This window comes from Phasianus colchicus, chromosome 3 (genome assembly GCF_987193195.1).
Source record: "Phasianus colchicus chromosome 3, bPhaCol1.hap1.1, whole genome shotgun sequence".
NCBI lineage: Eukaryota > Metazoa > Chordata > Aves > Galliformes > Phasianidae > Phasianus > Phasianus colchicus.
In genome coordinates this window covers 30,317,929-30,326,998 of record NC_143438.1, presented here as the reverse complement: position 1 = coordinate 30,326,998, position 9,070 = coordinate 30,317,929, and the positions used below count along the sequence as shown (strand labels likewise).

At 40.7% G+C, this 9,070-nt stretch overlaps 1 long non-coding RNA gene across 1 annotated transcript; it reads left to right on the top strand.

Moving 5' to 3' along the window:
• The first annotated feature begins 359 nt into the window (after positions 1 to 359).
• On the top strand, positions 360 to 4,153 carry LOC149918492 (uncharacterized). Its single transcript, XR_016465523.1, has 3 exons — positions 360 to 589; positions 1,639 to 1,755; positions 3,990 to 4,153. It is a non-coding gene; the product is annotated as an uncharacterized LOC149918492 (long non-coding RNA).
• The last annotated feature ends 4,917 nt before the right edge of the window (positions 4,154 to 9,070 follow it).

Below are 9,070 nucleotides of genomic sequence, written 5' to 3'. Positions count from 1 at the left end.
GCTACGGCTGAGGGAAAGTTTATAGGACAGGCAATATATATCTCAAGATCAGGAGTTCCCGGGGGAAGCAGGCTGTGCTTAGGGGCTGAACCCTTGAGGTGAAGTTCAACAGGGGCTTGGGCAGTTTGTTAACAAAGAGAAGTAGAGAGAGTGACCTCTTGGAGCTTTTAAAATCCCAGGTGGATATGTAAACTTCTTTTTCTGCTCTTTCTTCCATCTGTCTTTGGGCTTCGAAATGCTTGATCGGTATTTAAATGTGTGTAACTCAACTCTTCCTTTATTTTTACCTTGGGTTTTTTGTTGCAAGGTGGTGCCATGGCAACAGACCCACAACTAAGATGTCCATGTCTAGATGTCAAGCAACCCTTACAGAAACAAGTTACTTGACTCTTCCCATAGCTCTCTAGAGAAACAAATACCACTTCCTAGGGTGCTGGAGAGATTTCTTGACAAAGCTTCACAGTGAAAAGCTGAGAAATGATAATTCACATTTTCCAAGAGATGAGTGCTCATTAACGCTCACTGGTGGCTCCTTGGCATGCAGTGTGGAGGTGGCAAGAGAGCATGAAGTTTAGCATGGCCCTGAAAGGTCAGGAAACTGTTCCATCTGTCTAAATATTTCACAGAATGGTTATCTGTTTTCATAAAATTTGGGGTTTAAGAAAATCTGCTACATTTATTTTATGGCCACTTTCTATGATACTGCATTATATGTGTATTATTGTGTTATATTAGTATTTTGTACTGAAGTGTTTTGACGCTACCAAAACAAGTAATTATTTTCTTATTGGAGAAAATGATTCACAAAACAAAATGTTCTGCTGGCTCCAAACCATTCTATTTGTCCTGGTTTTTCATTACATAGGAAATCTGAGCATGTAACTTTTTTGAAGAAAAATCACACTTAGTATATTGAAATTCATGACCAGGGCTACTGCAAGACTGTACTACATGAACCCTCAAAAGATTAACAAGCATTTAAATCAAAGCTGACTGAATAAATTGTAATGAATAATTTATTCAATTAAATTCTCTTCTATTTTCTCTTTAGCAGTTTGTCTACTAATAGATTGTGACTAATTTTGTTGTCGTTTGAAATATTTTACAAATAATTTCTGTAAATTATTTGATTAGGAAAAATATCAAATTTGTCAGAACTTGTAATCATCATGTAGAATTTCAAAGGGAATTTTACGGTGCCATACAACATAGCTATTCTTGAACAGTTTTTAACAAAAAGGAAAATATTATCTAAACTCCAGAGGTGCTTGAAATAATTTCAAAGTTCTAATATCCACTGATATTTTTGTACGTAAGAAAAATAATATCTAAGAGTCTCAATCTATAGGTGGATGTTCAGTAACATATCATTGGATGCGCTTGATATTCAAATTTCCTTGAATTTGTTTGCATTCACAAGATGCATAGCATCTGTATTTTCTCTCATTGGATGATTTCCATTTTCCAAATGGTTTTCTCACATGTAAAGTCCAACAACGTCTTAAAAGTCAGTGTTTCAAGGAAAATATCTGCCCTAAATTTTTGCATGGGCAAAAATTGCTGTGAGTAAAAATGAGTAAAGGTCTTCTTTTAATGTATCAGCTCTGGAAAATTTTCATGTTTCAACTTCACTTACAGTAATTCCTGAATGAAGTAGAAGGTGTTTATTTTGGAAAGCTGCACACCTGAAGGTGTGTTTCAGTGATGCAAGATGAAAAGATGAATTCCTGTGCTTTCTGCGTTCTGCTGTGACTGGTAGGTACAGCAATACATATTCCTAAAAGCCGGTTCCAATTCTCTTGCGAGCACGAGAGTCTCTCCTTGAAGCTGTGTGATACTGATCTTGTAAGTCCTTAATGTGAGAACTCATCCCGTCCATGAATAATTTGCTGAATATATTCAGATTTCAACACGTATTCTTTGTAAAGCATAATTGGCACCACAGAAAACTGGCTGGGAATGAAGGAGTCTTTCATTTCAGATGCTAATCAGAGGTATTTTGAAAATGCTGCCCCCTGCCTTATAATTTTATGATGTTTTCACTAATAGATGAAAATACTGTCCCTAAATATGAAGCTTTCTAAGGATTTAGAAACTTCTTTCCTAAGTTCAGTTGCATAAAGCAAGATTGCATTTTAACTGTGTACACAGAATTTTGATTAAATGGCTAATTTAGCATTACTTTAAAGTCTAATTTTAATTGGGGCTTTGCTAGAAGCTAGAATAATTTTTCTTCCTTCTTTCCCCATTAACTGTGATGTGGGTTGAAACGCCTTTGTGTATTACCATAGCCTATTCCATAGAGCTAAAATAATTAGCATGAGTGAACAGAGATAAGCTGCAGTGTCCCTCCTGAACATCAGTCCACTATTCCTATACCTTAGATACTTCTGTGTGACTTTCCATCCTCCTACGCAGCTTGACTCAGCTCCCTGAAACAGAAATAGTTCCCAGCAAAGACAACTCTTGGTTTTTCAAGCAAAAATTCCCCATGACAGTCATGGGATTGTGTCCAGAGAAGGCTCACCCCCCAGGAACGACAGGAGGTGCCTCTTGTAGAGGCTGGGCCAAGGTGAAACCAGGACGCTGCAGAACATCCTGAGGTCTGTGTGTAAGGAGTGAGCAGCTCAATCATGAAGTTGCTGCAACAACATTTCTTCCTTAGAATGTCAAAATTTCTGAACGAAAATACAGCCAGGGGACACCATGCCTGAAATGCAGCTTTGCATCTGGTCTCCAGCAGCCCTGGGAAAATTCAGGTTTGCATGTAATGTTTTTAGAAGTAAGATAATTGCCTTGGGAAAGGCTCTCCTTTTCCAATATGTTTGATAGAAGAGGAATAAAACTTTCAATAGCGCTTTCTTAGGCAAAGACACAGATGCTCGTGCAGGTGCTTGAATTGATTTTGAAGGGTCCAAGGCTTCCCTCCTTCCCTGTTTAATCTGTCTCGACAGGGCTCCATGCACTCCTGGCACTAATTCAATGAGAAATAACAGTGTGCCTTAGTAAAAAGAGACTTCAGGACGGTCTTGTCAGTGCTGTGAAGCCAATTTAAGCAGTTTTGACTTAAGAAATGTCTAACTACCTTTTCACAAACCAGTAGGATGGTTCAAGAGAAGTTAGCGGTTTCAGAGTGATTAATGAAAACTCACCTCTCACTTGGTGCTTAATTAATTCTTCTGTTAAAGGAATTACGGCTTTTGCTGTTAGCTGAAAGTGGGCCAGTCTTCAAATAGCATGATACATACCTTCGAAGGCAAAATATTTCAGGGCCATTTGCTCTCATACCATCTCAGTATGCTCTGCCGGTATTTGCACTGTTTGGAAAAGAACCTTACTCTGAGCAAAATCTGTTCCTTAACAGTGATTGCCTCACACTGTATGAGTGGTGAAGCCCATAGGAGTGGACATGCACTGTTTTCTGGTCATTTAAAATTACAATTTTGTTAAGAGTTTAGGCTTACTACCAGTAATCTTTTCTGGTTTGGGATTGAAAGGCATTTCTTCAAAGCTTTTCAGATCCTTTAAGTTCTCTGCTTTATTAATGTAACAGGATAAATAAAGGAAATCGGGACATTTTTCTAATACTTTCAAAGCATTTAATAAGAAGCGAAAGAGGATTTCTATTGTTCCTACAATTGTGGCTATTGAAGCAAACCATGGTGGTGACAATTATTTGAGTTCTGATAATTTTGTTATTTGAGAGCAGCTTAGAATGCTGTGCATACTGTTACAACTTATTATCACACAGAAACATAAGGCAATGAACACCACATGAAACAGCAAAGTCTTGTACAGACAGGGAAGGAACAGTGATTTTTATGGGTAAAGGACTGGATTAGGATATTAAAGAATCTTTTAGGTATGTTTCTCAGCTACAGGCTTCTGCTGTTTAGGGGTAAACATTCAAATACATTTAGGTATGCTGCTCTCATGACGTTAAAGGAACTTCACTGATTATGTTGGCTTTGTCTTTCTGAATCCATCAGGAGATGATGCTTCTTTTATAATGCATTTATTGCCACTGCAAGCTTTGGAAAAAAAGTCTTCACGTGTGACATTTCATCAACTAAAGAGTGGAGCCAGAGGCCAAATACATGGAGACCAAATACAGGTTATTCTGTACTGCATAGGTACGTGTGTGCATTCGTATCCTTATGCAAGTGCATACTGCCATCTTTCCAGTAACCTTTTCTGTCCATTCCTAGCTTTGTCAGTGTCAAGGTAAAAATGTGTTCCCTTTGTTTCTTATCTTTTTAAGCAGTTTTCCTGACCTGCAGTTCTTTATTTTTTCATTTGATTTGAATTTAACCTGTAAGGAAAATGAACGTTTCACCTGCCAAAGAACATCACTCTTGTGAATAAGAATCTATATTAAAAGATGTTTAAATTCCCTGCAGAAACAAGTGTTTTAAAGGTAGTTGGATCTGTTGCCTTTCAAATTTGACTTCTCATTTTGCATTATATTGCACTATATACTGTATGAAATATTTGAAGTGTACATCAGAGTGCTGTGAATGTGCTTCTGACTATGTATAATCTACTATATTATACAACATAAAATTTGTTTTTAAAAAATAAACAACAAATTCTTTCAAAACAGGATGACAAAACACAATGATTGAAGCATCATTTGAAAATGTGGAAAGGGTATGTCTGCATAAAGTGTCATTTCCACAGCTTACTTTTAAAATAAAGTTCTGCAAATCCCCTTGGTTTTGACAGAGGCAAATGTAGCAGAATTTGGTTCCATAAAACTTTTTCAATAAAATCTATATAAGTAACTCCTTTATTAAGCACTGTGTTTCTCCCTGTGTTACAGAAAATCAGATAACAAAGCAATAGCACCCAACATGCTGCTATAGATGGGTAATTTCCTACTTCATTTATTGTCCCAACAAATAGTTCACTTTCTCTTCATTACATCCGTATACATTTTTCTTCTTTGTGGAGATAATCTAACAGCAGGCACTGCAGGCCATGCTTAAAGCATCGGCGTTTGTAAGATCATAGAGCATTTGATGCAGCTCTATAGGAGCTTACCTAATGAAATCAACATAGGCCGTGGTTTTGCTCGTGAACATATCCAGAACAAGCTGATCCAGCTGCTGGAACCAAATAGCATTTGTTTTTTAATTCAGAGGAGAGGCTGCTGAATTCTTCTGGGATTGCATAGCATGATAAAGGAATCCAGTAGCTTCCATTACTTTTATTTCTGCAAAGAAGAAAAAAAAATAAAATCTGAGTATTTTGATATACAGAGGAATGAGAAAGAGGAAAGAGTCTCTGGCCTACCTAAAAAGTAAGTAGAGTGTACTGTGGGAAAATGAGAGAAAATCCAGGTAAAGTTTATTAATCTGAAAAATAGTCATAATCATTTCTCTTTGTGCTCTGATTGTGCTTACTCTCAATCTATCCGCATATGAATAGAAAGGAGTTTTCTATCAACAGTTTATGCAGCATGCCCAGTTTTCATGCATTTGTGTGTGACCTTTTCTTACTCTGCAGGTACAATTGGTTTCTCAGTGACGCACATTTTGTTAACTTTTTCATGCTGGGATTGTATTGAAGTAATGCTACTTTTGCCCTCCAGAGTCACATCAGGTGATGGCCTTTCCAATTGCAATTTACAGAAATGGTCTCCTGCAGACTTCCTGGGGAGGATGGAGATCTCTTACCAGCTGGAGAAACTAACTGTGTCACTTGTGGAGGTGGTCCCTCATGACTCATGAACAATTTCAGTCTAGTGGGCCCTTTAAAGCTATTTCCATTTTTATAAATCCTTCACTGCTCTCCTCTTGATTGTACATTTCAGTGGCTCTGCATGGCTCTGAGATCCAGGGATTTCTTTTTCTGTCTCAGCCATTTGGCTTCATTGCTTCCCTGTAAAACATCCATCTCTTCTCCTGGGAGTCAGTGAGAACAGTGTAGGGCAACCAGGAATAGCAGCGGGGAAAATTGAGAGAGGATGTAAAAGACAGCATGACCAGAGCAGGCAAGGAGCCAGTATTTTTGTCCAGACTGGTCAGCGGGCCAACTTCAAGACAAGTGAGAAACGCAGCGGTCTAGCAGCCTACAGCGAAAAGCAACTGAACAGCAGCAACATCATTTTCCTTAACTGGGGATCTGATCAAAAGCCTGCTTAGGTCAGTGGAAAAAGACTTCCGCTGAGATCAGTACACTTTGGATCTGTCCTCCAAATGTGCTCCTCCTCTGATAATTAGAATAACCTTTTCTGCTGCTTGTTCTCATTATAATTAAATCCCACACTTCTGTTATGGAGAAGGTGGACGTGCATGTGAATAACAGGTGGGATGTTTGCAAGGAAACAGTCCTCCAGAGTCTGGCCTGTAAAACATTTATTACTGGTAAAGATGTGAGAGGAAAAAAAAACCCAGACTGGTTCTCAATCTCTTGGTGAGTTTCCAGAGCAGCATGAGGCAGGAAATCCCCAGGTTAGTGGCTGCAAAACAAGTGCTGTTTATTTGAAAATGCCATGAAATAGAAGCCCAGAGCCTGGTTATTGATGTTTTGGAACTCAGAATGACAGACAAACTGTTTGCTTTCATCATTGTTCCAACAATGACTTTCTGCAACAGCCTTTGTTAAGGAAACGGGAATGTAGCATCCAAATCTCTTCTGAGATATCATGAGTGCACCCTCAGTCAGTTTGCAGTTTGCAAGTTGGCAGGAAATGTTGATCTGCCTGGGGTTTGGAAGGCCCTACAGAGGGGTCTGAACAGGCTGGATCGATGGGCTGAGGCCAATGGGATGAAGTTCAACAACACCAAGTGCTGAATCTTGCATGTTGGTCACAACAACCCCAGGCAACGCTACAGGCTTGGGGCAGAGTGGCTGGAAGACTGTGTGGAGGAAAAGGATCTGGGGATATTGATTGATGCTGCGTTGAACATGGGCCAGCAGTGTGCCCAGGTGGCTGAAAAGGCCAGTGGCATTCTGGCTTATATTAGAAATAGTCAGCAGGAGCAGAGAAGTGATCATCCCTCTGTATTCAGCCCTGGTGAGGCCACACCTAGAATGCTGTGTTCATTTCTGGGCTCCTCACCACAAGAAAGACATCAAGGCCCTGGGGCATATTCAGAAAAGGGCACTTAAATTGATGAGGGATCTGAAGCACGAGTCTTATGAGGAGCGGCTGAGCCTCTTCTCCCATGTAACTAGCAATAAGGCTAGAGGGAATGGCCTCAAGTTGTGTCAGGGGAGATTCAAGTTGGACATCAGGAAAAACTTCTCTAAAAGTGGTCAAGCACTGAAACAGGCTCCCGGGGAGGTTGGGGGAGTTACCAGCCCTGGAGGTGTTCAAGAAACTTTTAGAAGTGGGATGTGGTTTAGTGGGAAATATTGTTGGTAGGCAGACAGTTGGACTGGATGATCTTGGAAGTCTTTTCCAACCTTGGTGATTTGGTGATTCTGTGGTCCAGAGCTTTTATATAGGTATTGTCAGAAGGCTGAAGGAAACTGGGAGACCTTTTTCTAGAAAGTTAGAAAGTGGGGAGATCTGAGAAAATGTTGTAAAAAAGCATTAAAAATAAATTAAAGAACCTATAATCAACACAACCTTGCCCAACTTTGCCCTGACCATAGAAAAGTCGGAACCAAATCTGCCTTTTGTCTTCCAGCCATACGCATTTTGCTCACCACCTTTTGCTAACTTTGCCTCATGCTCAGAGATATGGAAGAGCTGGAGAACCACAGAAGACCGTCACCACATCCCCTCAGGATTTCCTGCTGGGGAGAGCACTGCAGCAGTCAAACTTGCAGTGGGCAGGCCAGTCGGCTTGAAGGGAGATCTCTGAGTGCAAGGGCAAGTGCTGCATCTCTGGAAGGAAAGCTGCTGCTCTGCTTGCAAGTGAATAGCCATTGTCACCTATCACATTACTGCAGTGGTTGTAATGAAGAAACCAATGAGGTTGTGCTTTAGGTAGGTACTTCTACCTATATTTATTTGTATTTTGCATGTTTTTTTTCTGTTCCTCCTTGCTCGTAGAATCATAGAATCATAGAATCACTCAACTTGGAAAAGACTTTAAAGATCATTTAGTCCAACCATGACTTAACCATACCACCCTAACTAACAATTCTCCGCTAAGTCATGTCCCTCAGCACCACATCTAAATGGTTTTTAAACACATCCAGGGATGGTGACTCAAGCACCTCCCTGGGGAGCCTATTCCAGTGCTTAACAACCCTTTTTGTAAAGAAGTGTTTCTTAATATCCAACCTAAAGCTCCCCTGGCACAACTTGAGGCCATTTCCCCTGTCACCAGTGAGAAGAGACCAACCCCGCTCTCACTGTAAGCACCTTTCAGATATTGGAAGAGAGCAATAAGGTCTCCCCTCAGCCTCCTTTTCACCAGACTGGACATCCCCAGTTCCTTCCGTCTCTCCTCATAGGGCATATTCTCCAAGCCCTTCACGAGCCTTGTTACCCTTCTTTGGACCTGCTCCAGCATCTCAGTGTCCTTTCTGTACTGAGGTGCCCCAAACTGAATACTGTACTTTTGGAGAAGCCTCACCAATGCCGAGTACAGGGGCAGGATTACTTCTCTAGTCCTGCTCACCACACCATTCCTGATACAAGCCAGGATGCCATTGGCCTTCTTGGCCACCTGGGCACACTGCTGGCTCATATTCAGCCAACTGTCCATCAGTACACCAAGGTCCCTTTCCATCAGGCAGCTTTCCAGCCACTTCTCCCCAAGTCTGTAGGGTTGCCTGGGGTTCCTGTGATCAAAATTCAGGACCCGACACTTGACCCTATTGAAACTCATGCAGTTTGCCTTGGCCCCTCAATCCAGTCAATTGATTTCATCTAGCCTTGCCTCCTGGTAAAAGTGCTGCTGCTTGGTGTTTCCTGGAGGGAGTAGTCTGTTTCAATTACTGTGGCAGCAACAGCATACCACTGCCGATAAAAAATAGTCATTTTGCTCTTGGCCACAGAAAAAGGCACCATGGGGAATGTGCCTCCAGTTTGCAGGCAATAGTTCAATTGCCTATGCTGTTTTTGAAATTTGAAAGTTCATCCCTTCCCTCTCAGTCTACCTTCCCA